This window comes from Lissotriton vulgaris, chromosome 10 (genome assembly GCF_964263255.1).
Source record: "Lissotriton vulgaris chromosome 10, aLisVul1.2, whole genome shotgun sequence".
In the NCBI taxonomy this organism is placed as follows: domain Eukaryota; kingdom Metazoa; phylum Chordata; class Amphibia; order Caudata; family Salamandridae; genus Lissotriton; species Lissotriton vulgaris.
The window spans coordinates 851,580,997-851,607,026 of NC_141698.1; the positions used below are offsets into that span (position 1 = coordinate 851,580,997).

At 45.5% G+C, this 26,030-nt stretch overlaps 1 protein-coding gene across 2 annotated transcripts in view; it reads left to right on the plus strand.

Moving 5' to 3' along the window:
* Positions 1–26,030, plus strand: part of STEAP2 (STEAP2 metalloreductase) — a 182,981-nt gene that overhangs the window by 127,474 nt on the left and 29,477 nt on the right. Inside the window, exon 5 of one of the 2 annotated variants that reach the window (XR_015300714.1) lies at positions 18,502–18,701. The exons of the other annotated variant lie outside the window; for it this stretch is intronic. The gene's annotated coding sequence lies outside the window, so the exon portion shown is untranslated. The remainder of the gene's footprint in view (positions 1–18,501; positions 18,702–26,030) is intronic. 2 annotated transcript variants of the gene reach the window in all.

Sequence of the window (26,030 nt, forward strand, 5' to 3'; positions counted from 1 at the left end):
TTAACCATACTCTTCTTCTTCCTGTCCCCACTTTTTCCTCTTTCCTTTCAGTTTTATCTCTTTATCTTTCCGTCGCTGTTTTTTTCTCATCTTTTTATTGTTGTATTTACCTATTGTACTTTTTCCTTTCTTTTTCTCATTTCTTACCCCACTCTTTTCTCTGTGGCTCCATCTTGGATCCTTTATTATTTTTTTTCTACTTTTTCTTTCTCTCGGTTTTTCCATTTTCCATTTCTTATGTTTCTTTCTTTCTTATCCTCTTGCTTTCTTATCCTTTCATTCCTTTCACTGTTTCTTTTTTCTTCCTCATTTATTTTCCCTCAAATTGACCTTTCCCTCGTCTCCTTTTTAGGTCTCACCTGACTCGGCGCATGCACTGATCTGGCGAGACTTTTAGTAAGGGCTTAAAAAAAATGCTGCCATAGCTGGTCTAGCGCTTGCGTTCACGCGTGCAGCTGCCATCTGTCTTTCAAGGGTCATTAAAGTTGTGGACGCTACAGCTGCTTTCACTTTTGCAACCGCGCGCCCACTCGCTCAGCCCTGTCAGTGTCCATGTCTTTACTTTTGCTATAATCGTGGCACCTGTGCTTTACTTTTAACATTAAAATAAAGCGCAGGTGCCGCGATTATAGCAAAAGTAAACAAATAGAATAAAAAATCTATTTCTTTACTTTTGCTATGATCGCTGCACCCGTGCTTCAATTTTAATGTTAAAAAGTAAAGCGCGGATGCTGCGATTATAGCAAAAGTAAAGAAATAGATTTTTTTCTATTTTCTTTACTTTCGCTATAATTGCGGCAACCGCACTTTACTTAAAAGTAAAGCCCTGGTGCCGCAAAAATAGCAAAAGACTTGTCCCCTTTTACCCTTCTCTGCGCTGACTACTCTGCTCTTTCCCAGAATGTGGCCGGCCCATAATGAATCTTCTCAAATGCAATAGATTAACCAAAAAGGATTATTTTTATAATAGGCTGAAACTCATGGAGCTGAAGGTTATATCAAGATCTGCTGCTGAAATGGAAGATCTTTAATTCTGCAGAGAATGACATTTGATGAATAGAGACTTTATTGTGTACGGATGTAATGGATACTGTATTCCATCTGTGGGTTTTGCAATAGTTGCACTCTAGCGTTACTAGGCACCCTATTGCCTCTATAGGGTTGAATACAGGTGTATTAGAACAGGATTGAATAATCTTTACTCACTCAGTGTTTTGGGCCTGCCCTTTGTTTTTTGAGGCAATATGTTTCAAATGAGTGTGGCTGTGAGATCAGGGTTGTACTAGTTAGTCGGTAAGTCAATTCAATGTCTTGCCTTTATGAAGGAAATGGGGGAAAGCGATTAACTTTGTTTGTGAAGAGGTACCAAGAGGTGCTCTTTTCACAAGCTCTGACGTTAATGCTGCCCTCCTGGAAACAAGTCTGTAGATCCCACGTGTGCATTGCTTCACTTCTTTCACGCGCTACAGGCTGATGAGCTGCCAAGCGCTGGTTCCCATAGCAATCACTTAGTCCGTAGAAAAAAAAGAAAGCAAGAGGCTGGCAATCCGGACTCTGAGCCATCAATACGTTTTTAACTTGTGTGTTCTAGGGTACATTTCTCATTACAGTAGTCTAGGGGTAGAGAGAATGCAGTTGTGCACTCAAACATGCCTACGCGGGAGATAATGCAACATTTTGTATTGATGTTGAACTTTTATGCAACGTCCTCGCTTCTGCTCTCTCATCTTTCAGTTCTCTCTGCTTTATTTCCTCACCTACATTTCATTATTGTATGCGCTTTATCCCCTTCATTTAGCTATTATTGAAGACCTGTTGTGGCGAATGCCTGTACTTAACAATGGACTTTGGGTCAGCCCTTTGCTTTTGATTTCTTGTCGGTTTCATTTTCTGGTATCTTATTCAAGGGCTTTTCTTCCTCTTCTTGTGTTTGTCACTCTTCCGAAACATACCTTCTTCACTATTCTTTAGATTGGATGACTTGTATCCTTCCACAGCTCCGTATTAGAAAACAGTTTTTCTTTTACTTTCAGCACGCCATGGAGAATGATTTCTGCTTTCTCTAGTTTGATATTCTCCCCCCTCAAATCCCTATGAACTCGGAGTACGATCTTGGCAGACTGGATACTCCGCCACAAACATGGTGCTTATCCCGTCCGCTGTATTCCATAGGATATAACTGAACGTCTTATATGGCGGACGGGATATCCATCATGTTGTGACAAGTATCCCATCTGCCAAGATCATTATCAGACCCACGGTGTTGACTACTCCCCACCCCACACACACTCAAACCTTGTCCGTTTCTTAACCCCACTTTTCTCTGTTTTTTTATTGGCTTCTACGTTACTCCCAGTTACCTCAACACCCCCACCCAAATTCAATTTCCATATATATATTTATATATATATATATATCTATATCTCAAAACAATACCCTTGCAGGCATAAAGTGACGCATAAATTATGCAAAAAAGGAGCGAACTCTGGGTAGTTCCCAAGTTAGGTGGAAGGCAGCTCCTGTATAGAGCATCCACAACATCAGCGACTCTAAATTTGCTCACCTCAAATGTCTGCTTTTCTTTCAAAGTTTTTAAGCATTGGATTAGTCCATTTCTATCTCGGCGTGGATAGCACTGTGCTAAGTCTTTTGCCATTTGTATAGCAAAGTCATTAAGCATAGGATTAGCACAGTGCTATCCACGCCGAGCTGTAAAATGAAAAAAAACATTTACCACTCCAGGCACAATATTACAGCTTTGGATTGGTAAAATACCATCCAAGCCAACCTGAAATGAATAAAAGCAACCCCTGACATGTGTTTCGCTGTCATTACAGCTCTTCAGAGAGGTTTAGCTTTGCCAGACACAAGGGAGCACGGAGTATAAGTCTAAACAATACACTTGCAGGCATAGAGTGACGCATAAATTATGCAAAAAATGTCACATGTCTGCTTTTCTATCAAAGTTTTTAAGCATTGGATTAGCACAGTGCTATCCACGCCGAGCTGTAAAATGACAAAATATATTGAGGTGAGCAAATTTACAGTGTGGCTGGTGTTGAGGGTGCTCTATACAGGAGATGCCTTCCATCTAAACGTGGGAACTACCCAGAGTTCTCTCCTTCATTTTTTTGTATATATTTATATTTTTTAATATCATGGATTTGTTTAAACCATGAAATGTACAACATTTTAATGAAATGAATTATGCAACTTTAACGTATGGTCAAGAAGTATATCGTTTATCTCCATTGTAGATACTGTCACGTGATGCACTTTAAATTCTACACTGTCACTTTAAAAACTGTAACTTACCTTAGCCACATTGTCATGTGAACAAGCCTCTCCGGAGGTGAAACGTTATGGCGGGTTGCAACAAATAAAAATATCCAGCATTTATCTTGGTGGTCCGTGTCTGCGTTGTTACGGTGTGAGCTGCAATTACCTATGCCGTGGCTGTGGAGATATATATATATATATATATATATATATATATATATATATATATATATATATATATTAAAGCTCCAAAGTTACCCACATGGCGGGAGTGCACTCAGGAAACAGCAAATGCTATGTAGTTGCCACCAGTTCAGGAAATGCAGCCTGACGCGTTTCGAGTACAATCTCTTTTTCAAAGGCTGTTTGTCCGCATCCCACGACTCAGCCACACCTTAAAGGACGATCAGCAGCTTTCTGATAGGCTGGCTTATCCCACAGGATTGTGGTCCTTGTAGTGTGGCATTCATTAACCCTGGATGGGTGTCGAGGAGTACAGAGTCACAAATGCATGCCCTGGAGGGGCCTCCTGAGCCGGGGCATCTGGGTTCCAGCGCTGGTCTCTTTTCCCGCTTCGTTACTAGCGGTGGTGCACTCCCTGCGGCAGGGCATGCCGCGTACATATTAAAGCTCCAAAGTTACCCACGTGGCGGGAGTGCACTCAGGAAACAGCAAATGCTATGTAGTTGCCACCAGTTCAGGAAATGCAGCCTGACGCGTTTCGAGTACAATCTCTTTTTCAAAGGCTGTTTGTCCGCATCCCACGACTCAGCCACACCTTAAAGGACGATCAGCAGCTTTCTGATAGGCTGGCTTATCCCACAGGATTGTGGTCCTTGTAGTGTGGCATTCATTAACCCAGCCTATCAGAAAGCTGCTGATCGTCCTTTAAGGTGTAGCTGAGTCGTGGGATGCGGACAAACAGCCTTTGAAAAAGAGATTGTACTCGAAACGCGTCAGGCTGCATTTCCTGAACTGGTGGCAACTACATAGCATTTGCTGTTTCCTGAGTGCACTCCCGCCACGTGGGTAACTTTGGAGCTTTAATATGTACGCGGCATGCCCTGCCGCGGGGAGTGCACCACCGCTAGTAACGAAGCGGGAAAAGAGACCAGCGCTGGAACCCAGATGCCCCGGCTCAGGAGGCCCATCCAGGGCATGCATTTGTGACTCTGTACTCCTCGACACCCATCCAGGGTTAATGAATGCCACACTACAAGGACCACAATCCTGTGGGATAAGCCAGCCTATCAGAAAGCTGCTGATCGTCCTTTAAGGTGTGGCTGAGTCGTGGGATGTGGACAAACAGCCTTTGAAAAAGAGATTGTACTCGAAACGCGTCAGGCTGCATTTCCTGAACTGGTGGCAACTACATAGCATTTGCTGTTTCCTGAGTGCACTCCCGCCACGTGGGTAACTTTGGAGCTTTAATATATATCTATATATCTATATCTATAGCACACATTTTATACTTTTTTATTTACCACCCCAAGATTGGTGTCTCTCATCTTGTTATAGTCAGATAAAACACAAAATAAAATGGTCACAGTCATATGACATGTGCAGGCCTGCGTGGTAACTCATTCACATGTTTTCATGATCTCACTTTCTTTTCCCTTCTATGCAGTTCCACATCGGCACAAGAAGCATGTTGCATTGGCACAAAAAACGTTTTTGTTGCCGTTTGCTGATGCAAGACGACATCAACAACAAGCACTGGCAAAGTCAAAAGGTCGGATAACTATTAAAAAGTGAGATCTATTAGCTTTGCCAATGCTTTTTATTTCTGAGCTTCTAGCTCACTTATAGCTTGTATTACTTCTGTAGACTTCTCTCACTCTCCCATGCCTACTTTCTGTTCTGTTTGATTGTTTCACTCTTTATCTTCACGCCTCAGTGATATTGTCTTCTGTATCACCAGCTTTACACTGTCAATTCCCATTGCTGCAGTTCCTTCTCTTTTTTTCTGTGCTCTTGTCTTAGTCTCTCTTCTCATTTCATATTCTTATTTTAACTGACTCCTATTTGACTGTTTCTTCTGTTCTATTCTTGGACTCTCTCATCCCACAGCAGAATGGTGATGTCTTACTTCACACTCCTCATTTTTCAGATCTGTTCTTATTCTCCTTTTGTACTTTCTACTTGTTCATCCTTTTTGCTTCCCCCTTACTCTTCTTGCATTGTCTTTGTGCTATTTCCTTTAATCCCTTCTGAATACACATTTACAAAAAATGCTGCCATGGCTGGCCTAGCGCATGCGTTCACGCGAGCGTGCACATTCGCTGCCGCCATCTGTCTTTTCACGGGTCATTGAGCGTGTGGCTGCTGCAGCTGCTTTCACTTTCACAGCCGCGCACCCTCTCGCTCAGCCTTGTCCGTGTCCATATCTTTACTGTTGTGTAAATCGTGGCACCTGCGCTTTACATTCAACATTAAAAGTAAAGCGCGGGTGCTGCGATTATAGCTAAGAAATAGAAAAAAACATCTCTTTCTTTGCTTTTATCGCGCCACCCGCTCTTCACTTTTATTGTTAAAAGTAAATCACGGGTGCCGCGATTATAGACTTAAATCCCAACTAATTAATTAATAAATAAAATACATTTGAACAACTGCATGTGTATTTAATCTGTGTTGTAAATGTGATACAGCCACTAAAAGATGTCCTGTGGAGTTTAAAGATTTTCAGTTTCCTCATCGATTTTTCTATCCCAGAGTATTATTAATGAATGGGCAGCTGGAATTATTCGGCAATGGAGAACTACATTATTTTGCGTATTTGTTATAAACATGCGACAGGGAAAGTCAAAGTTTGCAGTACATTATGTGTTTACAGGAAAATATGGAATGAACTAGCTATTTTGAATTCCAACAGACGTAGATACACAAAGTATTATAACAAACAAAAACAATTATCAAGGTTCTTTAGGAAATAAAACCATATAATTTCTGCTGAACCTACTCCAAATGATGTCCGCTAACAATTCATTGCGTGGTGTTGCATTGAACAGCACTTTATTAATACTGTGCTTTCTACCTCCCATAATAAAGTAGATTGTGTTGCACTTAGAATATTGGACTCCACACAGAAATGGCCTACATGTTCAAGCCGACATGCGGTTGTAAGTAGGCATGTATATATCTGGTTTGCCCAGGGCAGCGAAGGTGCAAGAACAGGGAGCGGATTAAAGATCATGTGCTCAGCCAGTGTAGGCGGGCTCCCTAATCCCCAAAGGTGATCGTGGTCTTTTAGGTTGAAAAAACTCTTCAATGACAGGAATCAAACATCTTTAAAACCAGAAACCATAGTCGCACGCATACCCTTTACACTAAAGGACTCTGCTCCCTTCTGCACTTCGGCGAGACTGGCATGTGCAACAAGTAGTGTTCCACAGCGGATCAAGCAACCAGCACCTCTATTTTCCAACGTCCCTCAAAATTTTCAGTCTTTGTTGTGCTGACAACCTCCAGGACCTGCTGCGGTTTGGTCCCACTGGAAATCCAGATGAAGACTTTAGAGAAAGAATGGAGGCAGCACCAAGCGTGAAGTAAAACAGGACCACGTTGTATCATCAAAAAATATATTTTCTTTTATTTTTTCATTTTTAGGACAGCCAACGCGTTTCGCTCCCCAACCATGGGAGCTTCGTCAGGGCAAAGATGTTGGTAGATCTTGATGCGACGCAATAACGTAGACTATAAAGATGTAGACACACGTCACAGGCCTTTAGGTGGATAGCATCAGTAACCAAGGAGGTAATATTTCAATGGCCCATGACGGATTTGGTCGACCAAATCCGTCATGGGCCATTGCTGAAAAACGAAGCTTGGAGCACTTGTGGTAGCCGCTTACCAAGGCCTGCACACATGCTCATCGCTCTTCATAAAGTCGACAATACTGTTATGCAATTGAAATATTACCTCCTTGGTTACTGATGCTATCCACCTAAAGGCCCGTGACGTGTGTCTACATCTTTATCCTAATATCGGAATCTTGATATTGGCATCTTTACTACTTTATTGGCCAGTTTTCTTGTCTACGTTATTGCGTCGCATCAAGATCTACCAACATCTTTGCCCTGACGAAGCTCCCATGGTTGGGGAGCGAAACGCTTTGGCTGTCCTAAAAATGAAAAAATAAAAGAAAATGTATTTTTTGATACAACGTAGTCCTGTTTTACTTCACGCTTGGTGCTGCCTCCATTCTTTCTCCATGTGCAACAAGTACTTGATAGGGTCAATTCCCCGAACCATAACAAGGGGATAAGCAATCCACCCTCATAAAACCGGGCCAACTACAAGATACACAGTGCCGGAAGCCAAAGCCCCGCCCCTTTTAGAAACGAGCAGGCCATTGCATCAGACGGACCATGCAAATTGAGACTGCAAACAGCCGCGGGTTTAATTTGCCATAAAGCACAGGATTTGGCCCCTCAATGGTGTGCATTTACTGCTCACTCATCATGGTATACGCAAGAATTAGCCCATGCAGACACACGCTGCCTCAGAGGACATTAAACCACAATCTGGGTCCATAAGTTCTCTGCACCTGCTTGAGCCTCTCACTGCCAAAGCCAGTGGGTCACCAGCCTAAGAAATAAGGCCGCTGCCGCGGGACGCCATACCGGGGCAACAAAATGACTCGCACGTCCGGCCATGCCCACCACCTACCGGGCCGCCCTGTACCATGCGGCAGAAGCATCAGGCAAAGGCACTGCACCGCCCAACTGCCTAACAGGATTGCCCCTGGAACACCGAGTATGCTCAAGGTGTAAACAATAATGTGAAATTGAACAAGTTTGTTCACAGCACCTTTTTATTTATTTATTTTAAAAAATGCAACGTCGGCAGCGGGAACAGAAACCTTCCTGCCAACGTGCAGAACCCAGCCACAATGTACCCCGGTGCGCATTGTAATCTCGCATGTATTCCATCAAGAAGTAGAGGACACAGGGGCGACTATGACGTGCCAACACTGACCACGCACCCATCCCATAAACCTGCTGAATACCACGCGGCTGCACGTATATCCCCCACAATAAATTCAGGCTTCCTACACCGCTAGGCAAGGCCACTGACGCGCCACCAAACTTATTGAGATTTTTTTTGTTTACTAACAAAAGGATCGAACCCGTCAGAACACAGCCATGATGCCACCCCGGTGCGCATTGTAATCTCGCATGTATTCCCTCAAGAAGTAGAGGAAACAGGGGCGACGATGACAACGCCCCCATCCCATAAACCTACTGAATATCACGCAGCTGCCCATATATCCCCCATAACAAATTCAGGATTCCTACACCGCTAGGCAAGGCCAGGTACGCGCCTCCAAAAATTAAAACTTATTACGTTATTTATGTATTTATTTATTTATTTATTTTAACCAACAAAAGGATCGAACCCGTCAACCTCAGCACTAAAGATCACACGAACACTGCACTGAGCCAAGACTCCTTGCAACCCTATGCCAGGCCTCCCTAGACCCACCGTGCCACATGCCTCTGTTTCCAACGTTCTTGTGGGTTCCCAGGGTCCAAGGAGACTAAGAGGAGGAGACCCCAGGGACACCGCCTTATATACAACAAGCATTGGCATAGCCAATAGGTCTAGCTTTTGGGACCTTATACATATTTAGTTATGCAGCACAATATGTTTGGTGCAACATCAACTGTTGCATGGCTTAACACTTATAAGACACAAGGTTTAGCCATGAACAGCTGATGTTGTTGCACCAAGGATAGTTTGCTGCAAAACTGAATACGTATAAGGTCCCAAAAGTGAGACCTATTGGCTACGCCAATGCTTGTTTTTTGTGTGCTTCTTTTGCTATTTATTTTTGTTTCCTCATTCTTTCCCTCCTTTCTTTTTTCTTTCACTCTTTCTCTTATTACTTTGTCTTTATTTTTCTTCTGTTCCTCTCCTTTATCCTCTCGCATTCTTTCTCGCTCGCTCTCTTCCTCTATTATCCAGTATTAGGGGTGTCTTTCATAGATTCACATGCCTGAATCATTCCCCGTCGTCGAGACGGGAGCCTCCGGTAAATAAAAAAGTAATGTCCATAGACATACATAGAGAGAAAGGGTCCAAGGGTCTCCCCTTAGTAGCCTTTCATTGTCCTTATGTAAAAAGGACCAAACTGACATAGTCAGCCAATCAGCTCCGACCTCCCTCTAGAACCTTCCTGGGAGGAGCCTCAGTCCCTCAGATTTTCTACCGCACGTTGTGCTAGGGAGTCTCCAGCCTGAGCTCTCCTCAGGATTATTCTAAAAATCAACAAACTCTCTTGGAAGTTTTCTCTGAACCTAAAAACTCTTCAAGGACTTCCTCAACACACTACCCCTGAAGTAAGTGTGTGTTTATACTGCCTTTTTCCATGTCTGACTCGGGGAAGAAAGCCCTGTTCAGTGCCTGCTCTTCCTGCAGCAAGAAAAGGATTCATGTGGATGATAAACACGACCTGTGCCTTTATTGCCTTTACCCGGATCATAATTCGGAGAAATGCGCAATCTGTCGGTCTTTTCCCAAAAAGACTGTGAGAGACAGAGAAGGTCGCCTTCTGATCTGGTTGGACAGGCTTAAGAACAGGGACAATCCGGAGTCCTCTGTGAGCAGCGTTTCCAGAACTTCTGCTGTCTCGAGCAAGAGGCCAAGGGACGCTTCCCCGGGCCCCTCAGACACTCCTCCTGCGAAGACTCACAAAAAGTCTTCTGAGGCGAGATCGGCGTCATCCTCAGTGTCTGCGAAGGAAGATAAAACCTTCAAAATGCCTGCTCCGTCCTCCAGACAAAGCCAGAGGACTACTTCAGTCAAAACCACAGTGTCTACCACATCAGCATCGTCGCCCTCAGCTTCGACGACAATGACTACTTCCTCTTCATCTACAGGTAGGCCTGTTTCTTCAATTATTCTCCTGACATCATCGTCGTCGACGAAGACCATGTCGACAACGAAGACTACACCGTCGACGACGCCGACAACAGCGAGGAGCCCATCGTCGTCAAAACCGTCGATGACGAGAGTGTCGACGAGGGACTCGTCGACGAGACCATCGTCTACGAAAGCACCGTCGATGACGACGACGACTGCGCAGTCGTCGACGACCAAGATCCCTTCGTCCACCCCTCCGTCGACGAAGACCTCGTCGACGACCACGTCGACGAGAGGCTCGTCGGCGACGAGCCCGTCGACGAAGACACCGTCGACGAAGACACCGTCGACGAAGACACCGTCGACGAAGACACCGTCGACGGAGACACCGTCGACGGAGACAACGTCGACGAAGACACCGTCGACGAAGACACCGTCGACGACGGACTCGACAACGACACCGTCGACGGGCGATTCGACGACGAACGAAACATGGAAAAAATCAAAGCTGGTGGAGACGCCGTACATGATGCTACCACCGTCGACGGCCCCCTCGACGACTACAAGCTCTACCATTCAGTCTACCAAACAGGGCAAGTCAATAATTACCCCGGAAACAACGTCTCCTAGCAAGGTGGAAAAACAACCACCTCAAGAAATTTTCCAAAGCGAGGAATCCGAAGAGGATGACCATCTGAATCCCGCTACTTCACTCACAGACCTTCACATAAAATGCCAAAGCACTGATGAGGAACAGGAAGAATTCACATATCAGGAACACTCGGTCCAAGCCAGTGTCCACACCGAAGTCACCCCCATGATATGCCTGCCGGCGACCCTGGTGGATGACTTGAAACTTCTTGTGCAAGACTACAAGCGGCGCTTTCCGGAGCCTAGCAGAGGCGGTCAAGCACCTGAGAGTCCCGCACCAGGGGACAAGGGAGATCAGACACCTCCAGTGCATGTTCAGGTGTCCGCACCGGAACGCCCTCATCCCCACCATCAATCCCACCAAGAAGTTCATCCTCAAGTGGTGGTCTCTTCGGACGAAGAAGAGGAAGAGGAAGAACTGGAGTAAGGAGAGGTCCAGGAGGTTCACTCAGACCACTCGGACCAGGCTGATGAGGACGAATATATTACATCATCCCCAGCTTCACCACAACCACGCCAAGCGGACTCCCCACCGGTGGACATTGCGGGTTTCCACAAGCTGGTGGAGAGAGCGGCGAAGAGATTCCACATGGTGGTGGAATCCACGGAAACGGACTGTTTCCTCCACGACTTCAAGGAACAGCCTCAAAAATCTGCAAACGCTGTTCCAATCATAGACTTTTTGTGGGAACAGGGAAAGAAGCTAATGCTCACTCCTGCTTCTGTGCCAGCGGTGGTCCCACGCCTTGATAAAAAATACAGGGCACCACTCACTGCAGCGGCTTGCCTAAATGGTCACCCAAAACCGGACTCGGTAGTGACGCAGGCGGCCCAGAAAAACTCCCGCAACCCTTCATCACCACTGTCAGCTCCCCCGGACAAAGAGGGCAGGAAACTGGACACGATAGGCAAGCGCTTCACTTCCACATCGGCCATGTCCATCAAGGTGGCCAACTCCATTGCCTTGCTGGGGCGTTACAATCGACAATTATGGGAGGACATTGCCCCTTACATAAAGGAACTACCTGATGACGTCCAGGGTGAGGTGAAAGCGCTCCTCGTGGAGGGTCAATCTTCTGCAGCGGAACTCATAGACTGTGCTATCGACGCAGCCATGACAGGCTTCCGTCAACTTGCGGGAGCGGCCGTACTGAGACGCCAGGGATGGCTCAAAGCCACTTCATTCCGCCAAGAAGTTCAGGCAAAGGTTCTAGACATGCCCTTCGACGGCCAGCACCTGTTTGGAGTACAGGTCGACGAGGCCCTACAGGCCATTAAAAAGGACACAGACACGGCAAGGGCCCTGGGCTCTCTACAGTTCAGGAACCAGTCCTTTCGGGGCAACAAGCCCAGGGGTCAATCCTCCTATCGAGGCTCATATCAAAACAGGTCCTCGTCCTCATTCTCGTACAATCAAAAAGGCCAGTACCAAAACAAGCAACAGCAGGGCAGACAATCTTCATTCGGAAGATCGTCCTACAGAGGTAAAAATACCAAGAGGGGCGCTGGCGGCCGCCAGTGACCACCTACTCCAGCCAGTCCGAACACCATCTCCGTCCTTTCAAATTGGAGGAAAGCTGACCCATTTCCTTCACAATTGGCAGTACATCACCACGGACCGGTGGGTTCTTCAAATTATTCGATTTGGCCACTCTCTCGAGTTCACCTCCATCCCTCCCAATACCCCTCCACGCAGACGGACACACAAACATCCACGCCTGCTTCTAAAGGAGCTTTCGACAATGCTACAAAAAGGAGCAATCGAAAGGGTTCCGGCATCCTCGAAGGGGAAAGGATTTTACTCCCACTTCTTTCTTGTACAACAAAAAGAAAACAAGTGGAGACCCATCCTGGATCTCCGGGGGCTCAACACCTTCCTACGAAGCCAATCGTTCAGGATGGTGACAATTCAGGAAATCCTGGGCATTCTAGAGAAAGGAGATTTCATGGTGTCACTGGATCTCCAGGATGCATACTACCACATCCCTATCCTCAAAACTCACCGGAAGTTCCTAAGATTCGAGGTGGCGGACCGTCACTATCAGTTCAAAGTACTGCTGTTCGGCCTCAAGTCCGCACCGCGCATATTCACGAAATGCCTTGCGCCTGTGGCAGCATTCCTGCGCCAACTGGGCCACCAGATCTTCCCCTACCTCGACGACTGGCTGGTGAAAGCACCCTCACCTGGGGACGCGGTCACGTCCTCCAACGCCTGCACCAATCTCTTTCAAAATCTGGGATTGACGCTCAATATCAAGAAATCATGCATGGTGCCCGCAACAAAAATTACCTTCCTAGGGGCCATGTTGGACACAGGCTGCACGAAGGCCTTCCCCTCAAAAGAAAGAGCAGACAGGATCTTATCTCTGGCCACGGCTGTGGCAAAGAAAAAGCACCTGAAAGTTCGGACTTACACCTCCCTCCTGGGGATGATGTCTTCCTGCATACTCCTCATACCGCACTGCAGGCTCAGAATGCGGCCCTTGCAGGAGGCACTCGCGAGCCAATGGACCCAAAGCACTGGCTCATTCGAAGACATCCTTCGGATCACACCGAAGATTTCAAAAGCTCTACAATGGTGGACACGTCGTCACAATCTGATGGTGGGCTTACCGTTTCTCCTCCCAGCATCACCGCTGGTGATAACAACAGACGCCTCCCTAGAGGGATGGGGCGCGGTGCTCCAGGACCTACAGATCAGCGGCAAATGGGACTCTCAAGAGCAATTGCTCCATATCAACCTCTTGGAGCTGAGAGCAGTGTTTCTGGCTCTACAAGCCTTCCTACCCCGCATCCAGAAATCCCCAGTGCTCGTCAGGACGGACAACACCACGACGATGCACTATTTGAACAAACAAGGGGGAACGCGTTCACTCTCGCTCTCACGCGAATCACAGACGATCTGGAACTGGCTGGTACTACACGACATCCAACTCAAAGCGGAATATGTTCCAGGAAGGGACAATACCATCGCGGATGCCCTGAGCAGGCAAAAATCCCTCTCCCACGAGTGGGAACTATCGGACAGCGCCCTCACTCACATCTTCTCTCTTTGGGGAGTCCCAAACATCGACCTCTTTGCCACCAGGAGGAACGCAAAATGCCCGTGCTACGCAAGTTGGCATCCCCAACCAGGATCACTAGGAAATGCGTTCTCCATCGGATGGTACAGCGTCTTTGCATACGCCTTTACTCCATTCCCGATGATTCCACGGCTCCTGAGGAAAATGAAAGCGGAGCCATGCACCCTGATCCTGATCGCCCCGTCCTGGCCGAGGCAACACTGGTTCTCGGATCTGCTTCGTCTATCCATCAAATCACCGATCCGACTGAACCAACACCCAGCCCTACTGACGATGTCCAATGGGCAAGTGCAACACCCGAACCTCCAATCGCTCAAATTATCAGCCTGGCTCCTGAGCACAGAGAATTCGGTGGCCTGAATATCCCACAAGACTGCAAGGATGTGCTAGCCAAAGCAAGAGCGGACAGTAGGAACAAGACCTACTGTCTCAAATGGAAGAGGTTCTGCATATGGTGCTCAGAACAGGGCTTACGGCCACTCACCATCACACCTGAACAAATATTACCATACCTCCTGCATTTGGCCCAGTCGGGACTGGCGCATGCGTCCATCAAAGTCCACCTGGCAGCAATCTCGAGGTTCACCAAAACGGTCACAGGACCTTCTCTGTGGTCTAGTCGGCTAGTCAAACAATTCCTCAAAGGACTATACAGATCCTTCCCGAGGCCTCGGAAGGTACCCCCCACCTGGCAGCTTAACCTGGTACTCAACCAGCTCATGCGTCACCCGTTTGAACCCATTCACAGGGCATCGCTTCAACACCTTTCATGGAAAACTGCGCTCTTGCTCGCTCTAACTTCGGCCAGAAGGGTTAGCGAGCTGCAAGCCTTGTCCATTCAAGAACCTTATCTACAATTCAGACATGATAGGGTGATACTGCGACCAAACCCTAAGTTCATTCCAAAGGTACCGTCGGACTTCCATCTCAACGAACCTTTGGTCCTTAGGTCTTTCTTCGCCAACCCTTCCACAGCAGCGGAAAGGTCACTGCATTCTTTGGACCTTATGAGGTGCCTGAAGTTCTACCTGGAGAAGACTAAGGAGCTAAGGAAATCCTCACAGCTGTTCGTGGCATACAGCAGGCCAAGAATGGGCCTACCACTCACGAAGCAAAGCATATCCAGATGGATCTCCTCGGCGATTTCCTTCTGCCACGAAAAGGCCGGCCGGCCTCTGAATGATCATGTGACTGCTCATTCCACCAGGGCGATGTCCACGTCAGCGGCGCTGTTTGCAGGAGTGCCAATCCTGGACATCTGCAGGGCGGCGACCTGGAAGTCACCGCATACTTTCTCCAGACACTACTGCCTGGATATCGAACTCCAGAAGGATGCGGCAGTGGGCCAGGCGGTACTTCGCCATCTCTTTCAGTAAGGTGAGCCTTCCTACATCCCGCCTTCCAGGTATGCACATTATTGCTCTGATGATATTATGTCTAAGCTGTCTCTTTATTGTATGATATTATATGCATTATCTACTATGACGGCAGAGCAACTCTGTTTTACAAATGTGCTACTATGATTGCTAGCTACTCTGATTCAGGCATGTGAATCTATGAAAGACACCCCTAATACTGGATAAGAAATGCGTTACTTACCTGTAACAGCAGTTATCCAGTATTGGTGTCTTTCATAGATTCACATGCAACCCTCCCGCCTCCCCGGGAAGGACTCACCTCCCTCTCGGAACTATATTACGCCAAACCTAGCTGGGTGCGTACGAAAATCTGAGGGACTGAGGCTTCTCCCAGGAAGGTTCTAGAGGGAGGTCGGAGCTGATTGGCTGACTATGTCAGTTTGGTCCTTTTTACATAAGGACAAGGAAAGGCTACTAAGGGGAGACCCTTGGACCCTTTCTCTCTATGTATGTCTATGGACATTACTTTTTTATTTACCGGAGGCTCCCGTCTCGACGACGGGGAATGATTCAGGCATGTGAATCTATGAAAGACACCAATACTGGATAACTGCTGTTACAGGTAAGTAACGCATTTCTTTCTCTTTGTCCCGTTCGCTGTCAAGAGCAAAGGGGCAAAGCTGATCCATAGAGACCCCAAATGTAAACATTTTACGAGAAAGCTCCTGTGCCGTTTATGGTTTATGCTCTTTCTTTAAGTTATTTGACCTCTGTGTACATTTATCTTATCCCTATATTAGTCAGCAGCTCACAACAGTTTTCAATAACCAGAAGTAGCTCTTGCTATTAGAAAGGTGGGAGATCCCTGCTCTACAGGCACTAGGTCTTTGGCCTCCTTCAAAGAACTCCTCAGTGACTTGAAATTAAGCATGGGCGAATTTTGCGAATCTCGCGTTCGCGAATTTTGCGGATTTGCGAACTCTCAATCCGCAAAATCCGCGAATTCTCGCGAATTTGCGGATTTTTTTTTTGTGTTCGCTCGGGTTTCTGCCAGTTCGCGAGGGTTTTGTACAATTTCGCAAAACGCGAACTTACCTGTCGGGTCGCAAGTTTCGCGAACTTGTTGTTTCTACGTGTCCAGCCTGTTTGGGACACTCTTCTTCATCACTGCCACTCTGTCACCACTGCCACTCTCTGACTACTCATGCCACCCTCTGGCCCACCCATGCCACCCTCTGTTTCATCACAGCACCCTCTGGTTGTCCAGTCAGTGTACATTATTGTGGCAACGCAAGCACACCTTCCCTGCCTCAAGTGACCTGAATTAATTTGGGGCTGATTAATGTGTCACAGAATATTTTTTTAGCTGGCACCTGCTTCCTTAGTGCTTCCTAATTAGTGATCTTTTGCACTTGCTAAGTGCTTTCATTGTTGCAAAATTAGTTACAACACCTGCCCTGCCCCAACTGACAATAATGAATTAGGGGCTGATTAATGGATTTGAACCTCCAGCCTGGCTCCTGCTTGTCTCCCTTAGCTGTAATTCAGGACCTTTGTGGGATATGTGTAACTATTCTGAGGTTTAGAGCAGGGTCACATTATAGTTGCAACTGGCAACTGAACTCTGGAGGGGCCCCTCAGGAAGCACTACAGGAAATGGCTACTAATGATGAGCCTGAACTTTTGAACCTGGTAAGTAGTTTCAGTTTTGCTAAGATCGTATTTCTGCAATTTTGTGCTTATTCGCGGGGCGCGAAGTTGTACTGGGAAGCCGCGAACTCACGCGAACAGTGCGAGCAAGCCATGAAATCCGCTGCTCGCGGATTTGCGGATTTTGCGGGAGATTCGCGAATCTCGCGGATTGTGAATTTACCGAAAATCCGCAAAATCCGCGAGCGAAACGGATTTTCCGCCCATGCTTACTTGAAATGTCCTTCTAATTTGCGACAGGCGGTACTTTATCTTATATAGAGCTCTTTAAGTGTGTTGAGTTTAAGCACAGTATTTCTGACATCCTTTACTACCAACACAGACCTTCTAAACAACATTAATAGTCTTTTTGATGCTATATAAATGCTGCCAGACCACCAGAAAGATGAGTGTGTCAGGAGCAGACTCCTGACTAGCACAACTTGTCCTCCGTGAAAACATTGTACATTCCTACATGAAAAGCTTGGTGCCCCCTCCTTCTAATATTTTGAAATCTAAAACGGATTCTCCAAGCCCTCATGTTAACTTCATTCAGTTACTTTTTTATCACCTGTATTGGTGTATACATTTGTGTATACATTTGTTACCTAAACCTTTGCATTTGAAGAGATTGTCTATTTGTGGTATGCATAAATCTTTTTTTTTTTCTCCTCATTTTACCATACGAAGACTGTTCTTCCTTAGTGCCTTCATGAAATATGCATGCTTTTTGTGCACTTTCTCCCATTTCTATGAACCGTTGTACTTGGTCTAAAGCAACCAGGCTTGAGTGATGTAGCAAGGGGGAGAAAGTGAACCAAAACACCCCGTTTTCAAAAAGACATTTAAGAAGAGTAGACTGTCCATCAGAACGTAAAATAATAAATTATGTTAATTTACAGAGAAACAACTTCCTAACCCTAAAATGTGAAGGACCTGATTAAGAGTCGGGCGGAGTGGAATGCTGGGTAAGGTTCCATCTTACCACGAATGGAACACTCGGCCTATACACCATTTTCCCAGGTGTGGGAGTATGGCACAGTCGTTTACCAGCTGGATATTATTCCTGCTGGTAAAATCATATGAGGATTGACTGCTATAGCAATAGCAACATTTACTACCTTAAAGCAGGTTGCAAATGTGGGAATTAAATCCCTCATAAAAGGGAGTGCATGGTAACTCCATGTCCACACACTTATTTCTATTTAGAAGTGGTTTAACTCGTAATGGGTTTACACGTGCAGATACTATTCCGAAATGGTAATTGTAGCCTCTTTCAATCTCAGCACATTTGTACTCTGTCATATTCCTTTGCTAATTTCTGTTTTTCAGCCCCCTCATAACCTACATTTATTCATGTGCTCATTATCATTTACATATATTTTGCTGTGCATAATGTTGATCGCTTTTTTCATTTGTATATTCACTGTATAGCAATGTTTTTATTATAAGTTGATGGTGCATCAGCAGTTCATATGTCATGTATTCATGCAATGTGTTATTTAGTGACAAACACAGTAGTCTTGGACAAATGTGCAAGAGAATTTACTTGTTTCTCTTCATACCTTGCATCACAGATCACACGTTTCGTTTTCTCATATTAATGCTGAACAATATTAATGTGCTCGAGCCTCTTAGAGAAAGACTAGCTTCAGACATTCCAGAAGAATCTTCTGCGTGACAAACACTGTCTTCAGAACAGTGACAAAGCAGAGATGAAGAGCAGCTTTGCCCACGAGCAAGCAACACAATGGGAAAGTACGAACATAATGAGCAGGTATGGTTGTGCACCATTTAGGAAACGCCTGATATTCACAAGATTTTGGTTCGAATGCTAGAATTGAAGAGGAAGGGAACTGATTTGACTGATTCAGTCTCAGAGTGCATCAAAAGTGAATGTCATTAATCATGTTGGCAGTTTTTCATATTCTTTACATCTTTTTTTTTTTCAATCACCATAACGCTTATACATGCAATTAATGTTTTTCACATATCCTGCACTAAATGTGGAATTAATGTATAAAGCCTTTTAAAAATGTTTTTTGTGTGTATGCATTCTTTGGGAAAAGGCATTTAGTATCCCACACCAAATACACGCATTGCTGACCGTCCCTGGCAGGATCTGATCATTACCTGTTACACATTTTAACCAAGTGTGGGCGGACATCACGGAGTTGCACTCTGCGGAATTACGCGGAGTTGCATAAAAACTCAGTGGAATTTCGCAGAGATCCGCTCAGCTGAGTGAGAGAGAGAGCAGCAAGCTAACAGGCTCAGCATTCTGATGCCATGTCTTCCTTGTCACTGGTTCCACAACGGCTGTCTGCCTAGCCGGCTCGCGTGCCCAGTTACTTTCCAGTGGGACATGCATAGTGATGGAAAGCCCAGGCACTGTGGAAGTAACAATAAGGGGGAGTAGTGGCATGGATAATGTGCGCGCCAAGGCAGAATGGACTGCGATTGGACAATGGACCATAAACCCACAGAGCAACAACTCTAGTGGCACACTGCACTAAGTTTGTACCCCCATTCAACACTCACCCAGCCGCAAGTCCTGATTCTCAAGAACATTGTGGGCTCCATTCTCCTGTACACCGTGCATGCGCAGAATCTGTTTAACGGCATTACTGAATCCACACATAGACTGGGCAGGTGTGCCCTTGATGAAAACCACCACCTTGTGCTGCTTCACCAGCAACTCCAGTTCCTCCCGAGGCATGGTGGAGCCTGCGCTGCCCATCCAGCGGCGGTAGAGATCACCAAAGACCCACTGTCTTAATGACACACTGCGAGACAAGAGGGTACGGCATACGGGGGCACTCATGGCGGCCACAGGTGTTGGGGGTGATTAGATATTGGCAATAGTTCTCAAGGGTCACCACACCAGCAGTAACTCGCACTGAACCCAATTCTCATTCAACCTTCGCACTTCCTTCACAACACATCTATTGGCTGCCTCACAGTATACCGTATTTCTATTGGAGAAGGAAATCTGTCAATCAGCACTCTGAGACACTTACAACCTTTCAAACTGACACCTTGCCTACGTCTACTAAGAGACACAACCAAGCAAGATTCCATTGAGCAATTAAATTATCTGGCTGCACTCTCCCAAACATTAAACCAATCGGAATTCTGCAAACAACGGCGCTCCTATTCTGACACTTGAATTGACAGAGCGTACACTAGAGAGTGAAATGATTGGAAGACACTCACTTCAATCTTCATAGATAAAAATAAAAAGTGATGCTTAGACAGCAAATCGTCTTGATGTGGTTTTTCGTGATCAGTTATATTCATATAGCTTATGTGTGTCTCTTAATGTTGTCCTGGCTAGGGGTAAGCGGATGGAGCAAACTCTGGCATGCAATGGAATCATAGTTTTTTTTTTTTTTTTTTTTTTACAAACTGTGTTCCCAGCGTAGCGTGGAGTTTCCAAAACTCTGCAAACTTTGCTGGCGGAGCGGAGGTCACCGCCCGCCCTAAATTCTAACATGCAGGTTGAGAGATACGCGGGCCACAGCCCTCTTTGTTTCTCCTGCCAAAGCTGGTAAGTTGGTTCTTCCCTATTCTTACCTGAGAGCTGAGGAGATCCTATGGGGCCGTGTACAGGGGTACTTGTAAAATGGTATTGTGGCACCCAGCATGGGGCTAGATGTTTGAGTACCTTCAGGGGCCACACAAAATTATTGAACAATTATTACTAATGCTGAGGCATCTGTGAAATACTGGTTTCGTCCCTCAGTTTAGATTGTTCTGCCTTATTTTTCTGTAAGGGATTTTGCATTTGACTAGTAAAAGGTTTTCCCCTTTGACTGGCATCTGAATCTCAATCTGAATATGTGTTAAAATGGAGGATGAAACTGTACAACTAAGGGCAAGTATTAGAAGCCCGTTTACACAACTTCCAACTGTGTGTGGGGTCCCAGCTACAGGTTTTGGGGCCGGGTGGGGAGAAGGGCCAAATGATTGCAAATCAGCCATGGTTCTGCTCCAATAGGAAGAGTCCAACACGAATTGCCAGGCAAGCTCCCCTCGATATTGTAACACAAGCAGCACCTTACTGGTATTGGGCAATTTAGGCCTCATCAGTAATGTGTAGCTTGATTCCTATAGCACAAGGACTATAGACCAGTGCCTAGGACTACCCATCTCATTTAGAACATGCAGTGAGGAAAACAAAAAGGTTATGAGTGAAATTCCTAAACCTCAGCAACAGGAAATTACTTGGGTCCACATTCAAGTTAATCATTTTTTGCCTTTCATGGCTCTCTAGACTGAAACCCATAAAAATTATACAGAATACAGATTATTTTAATCATTTCGGGATATAATTATTAATCCTCTTGATTAGATTTCATTAAAATATTGATAGCAGTACGTCCCTTTGTAGTGGTCCACTTGAACTATTGCCAGATACAGCTGCAGATTTGTGGTAGGTTGAGCTGGCTTTGCTGTGGCAGAAGATTTTGATTATCATATGCCTGATTGATCTAGGGCATTGAGTTCTGACACTATTTTGTGGTACACGGTTCTCGTGGTGTCTAGTCTGTGACATAATATTCAGAGAAACAACTCATGGCATAGCATTCTCAGGGTTACTTGACAGATTACTCTGCGCCCCATTACGTCGATGTACAGTTTTGCGACGGGCATCCCGTCTCACAAATCCACCATCCCTGTATTTGTTTCCATGGGTAAATTTTTCCTGCCGGCAGTATGCCTCATCCGGTTTAAATAAAGTGGCGAACCTGCTAGAACAACACAGGCGCCCAAACGGAGAGCATGTGTTTCAGATTTATATATTACACACTGCTTGACGGTTTTCCACATTGAACCTATTGAAACGTACTATTTTTAGGTCTCGCCTAGCGACGCAGCGCATGAGCTGCTCGCCTTGGCGAGATCTATTGTTGACGGGTTTTCGTTGGAAGGGGGACAGGACGTGCACGTATGCAGAGAACCGGAGTTGTGCACGCCTACGCACATCTCCTGTCTGCGCTCTCGGCGTTTGAGCAGAATGCGCGCATGGCGCGCTTCACGGCGACAGCTTGTACAGGAGTTGTGAACGCGTATGAACATCTCCTGCCCCTCCCTTTAGGAGGCTGCACTTATACTAGGTAGGTAAGTAAAGTTCCAAGGGGTACGTTACTCTCATATTTCATAAACCAATCCCGTTTTGACAGAAGGTTTTGTTTCCGGCACAGAACGAGGAATAAAACTAATGACCAAGAGAGGAAGGTAAACGTCTTCTTTTAAGCGTCACAATACACTATTTTCTTTACAATCCGTCTGGGACAGTACTCTTGGATACTACATTTATTTTACGGAGTTAATGTATGTCACTCTCCAGGCATATTTTTGTAGAAGGTAGGCGAGGCCATGGTTTAACCTTGCACTTGTAAGTTGCGCATGTGCATTACATCGAGCAAAGCAGCATGTCATTGTTTTTTTCTGAAGAAGAACCCGATTTTAGTGCCTGGAACCGGGACCGGAGCTGCAGGCGGGGGAGGGAGTGGAAAGAGACGCAAGAAGGTAAAGAAGGATAGTAGAGTCTCTCGCTGCCCCACTTGCACCTTGCTACTTATTCTCCCTCTTTTAAAAAAAAAAAAAGATTGTTTCTTTTTTTGAAAAAAATATTGTTTCTCTGCCACATATGGTGAGCGTTCCTGTGTGTCGCACAGTATGGTTATCTGGCATATTTAGAATCCTATATTGCCAACAACTCATCTGTGTTCATGGTAACATGGACTCTACACGTCCCATCATGCAGAGGAATGCTTCTCAAAAGATAGTGTGTGAGGTGTTATGCATGACACTGGGCTAATTGGCGATATCGAAGTTAGTTGCTAAATGTTTCGAAAATATGAATAACAGATGCATGTTAAGGGTGTCAGATACACTTGTATCTCCCAGAGCTTTTTCACTTTTGCTCGCTCCTGGTGCCGCGCTGTCCGGACACTGCACGCATATGCCCACTCTGTCTCCCCTTGGCTTTAGCAGAAAGTAGTGCGGGCTTATTGCACTTGGTGTTTACCAGTGATGAGTGTGTTGCATAATGTTGCCTCCGGTTCTAGGATTTTGGTGTTTTGAGGTGTGTTTCTGCAAGTCCTCAGGGGCATATATATGGTATTGTGAGCGAGCTGTCCTACCTGAATGCATTTCTTAAGTGGGCCCTGGAAACGTCAATCTATTTTATTTTTTTTGGTCTTTTTTTTTCTTCTTATTTGCGGAGTTTAGTACCTGTCCCATGATGGAAGATCATGGTTGGGAATTTCAGGAACTACTGCGTATTGAACAAGCATTTGCAATGCAATAGGTCTAGCAATTACGATAGTGTAAGCTTTTGGCATTGTAGATAACAATGCCTTTTATTTAGATTTTAAAAACAAAATAACTCGCGTAAATGCGAGACCTATTGCAAATGCTTGTTTTTTCAGCTGTCTGGTCTTTATATCTTGTGTATTGTGAAAATCTAGATGTCACTTTTCGACTGTGTAATCAGTGACTTTGACTGATACACTGAGCTCACGTTTAAAAAATAAAATGTCTATTTACTTTCCCGCAGGGCAAAGTTTGTCCTCAAGTCACTTCCTTTTCTGACATTGTGTAATTTGTGCCATGCCTCCATTGCCTTAAATTGAAAATAACAATGGGGCTCTTACTTTTACACACATTCCCCAGTGATTGTTGAGCAATAGAAGATTTGGCAGATTCAGTTACTTTCCCAACACTATGCAAAGTTCAGTTCAACAAGGCATAAAGGGAAGATTATTATTCTATAAGCTTCTGCAACGATTATATTTGCCATGACGTAAGCAACATGAGAATTAGATATTCATTGAAAAGATATGCCAATGAAAAAAAGGTACATTGTTAGATTAACGATGGCTTGGTGCTACCATTGTGCAAATCGAGAATGAAGAGTTAATACCATTACACAGCCATTACCTATTGAAATTGGAATAGCTTAGAACATGTCAAGTGTTGGGTGCTATGTCAAAAAAGTGGGGTCGCTCTAATAGTGTAATTTGGGTAATTTTTGGGGGAAGTAGTAAAGGGAAACGCCACACTGCTCTGAAAATGTTGAGGAATACTAATAAAAAAAAGTGCAGGAGGCTACTTTCTGTAAAGTTATCTGTAATCATGTGTTATAAGTGAACAGCGATGATGTGACAATGCATCCCTGCGAGTAGGCTTCTATTGCTGGACCGGCGCTTCCATGTGGAGAATTCAGAGGCTAAGGCGGGGCTGCAAAGAGAGCTGAGCAGGACCTGCAAGTAATTGAAACACTTAGCTGCATGTCGCTTGCCTCCTCCTTATCACTTGTCGAGCTCTCAGACAAGCATGAAGGGGACAATGCCGTGGCTGATCTGGATGCACCAGGACTGCTCCCAGAACATTGCACGGACCTTCCTCTCCCAGCCTGCCAATATTTCATAGCTCTGCAAACGGGCCATCATCACAAGCTGGGTGGCTTGTGCAAACTGACTCTTGTGAAAACTGACCCGTAAACTCGAAGCATTCACATACAGAACTCAACACCTACCAAGATGAAGCAAAATCCTCAATCCTTGAGAAGGCAGAATTTGCTTATTTAGGCCATGTCAAACTAGCAGGGAAAAATAGGCAGCCAATGTAGATCTGTCCCATGAAGTGTAATCTGGGATATAAGAACACCTATCAAACTGAGCCAATGCCACCTACACCAGACAAGATCACGCAGTGCAGGACCCCTGCAGCATTACCTACAAGAAGACTGTATAATCTAATTCCAAGATAGTAGTGTGTCTGAATGCAACAGTGCCATGGTGTGCCAACAGCAGCACTTGGAGGAAATCAAGACATATAACAGAGTTGCAGTCCTGCAATGACATTGATTACAGCAGCCACCTCAGATATGCCGGAATACAGCTCCATTATTGCCATCTCCCAGTGCATCTAGACGCAGCAAGGAATATCCTACCCATAGATGCCATTGACAATATCACCAGACACTAGCTTTGCAGACCAATCCATAACTTCATGCACAGTAAGACAAGTGAAACGTGCAAGATTCACAACGTTATCCTGCCTCATGAAAGCTGGTCTAAAATGAGAACTCTCAGTACCCAGCATCTTTTGACACTTCTGTGCCCTAACATTGCATAATTACCCACCTGCATAGATAAAAAGCCCAACTGCACTCAACAAGACTTGCTGTAAATAAGTTCCTAGTACAGAGGCAAGCTCAGGTGATGATTACCAGACCTTCACTCTGCTACAGGGCAAAATGGAAGAGGAGTCCTACAATCTGCACTCAAAAGGAAGCACATTGGAAAAGTCACTATGGATTTCATTGACCAACAAGATGAGTACTGGCACTTTGAGATATGTAGACATGTATTCCTTCATACATAGTTTGGGTTAGAACAAGATGGGAAAGGAAATTATGGTAGTGGTGTCCTGTATACCATCAACATAGTACAGACCACTCCCTTGACCAAAGTCAGTTACTCACTATTAGGGAAACGTTGTAAAAGAGAGAAAAACCTGGCCATGAAAAGTATTGTTGTTCTGATAGATACATCTGCCGTGTGGATTCCTCACCTTGTGAATATCCCCCTTGCGTCAGCAACATTCGGAAATTCTTTTTCGTAGCCTCGCGCTGACGTGGATAGGACGTCACAGAGACACGGCTCCGCTCGCGACTCCGCTGACGTCACCGACGCCTATAACAGGCCCACGCCGGCGTGATGACATCAGTTCCCTTTTTTCCGCGTCGTCGACGCTAACGGTTATCGGGAATCTCTGTAGCCTACTGGTACATTGTTGCCATTTTGTTGGTTATTTCTGCATCTCTGCATCTCTGTATCCTGTTTCTTCGAAGATGTCATCTAAGAAGACCGGCTTCAAGCCCTGCAGGGAGTGCGGTAAAATGATGTCCATTACCGACCCCCATGAAGACTGCATCTGGTGCTTAAGTTCCGACCATGATGTGGAGGATTGTTCTTCATGTCGGAAGATGAATCCGAAGGCCCTGAGGGAGAGAGAAGCCAAACTTCTGGTTGCGAAGGTGAAAGCTGGAAAGGAGAAGTCGTCGAGGTCTCGTTCTCGAAGGGCGAGG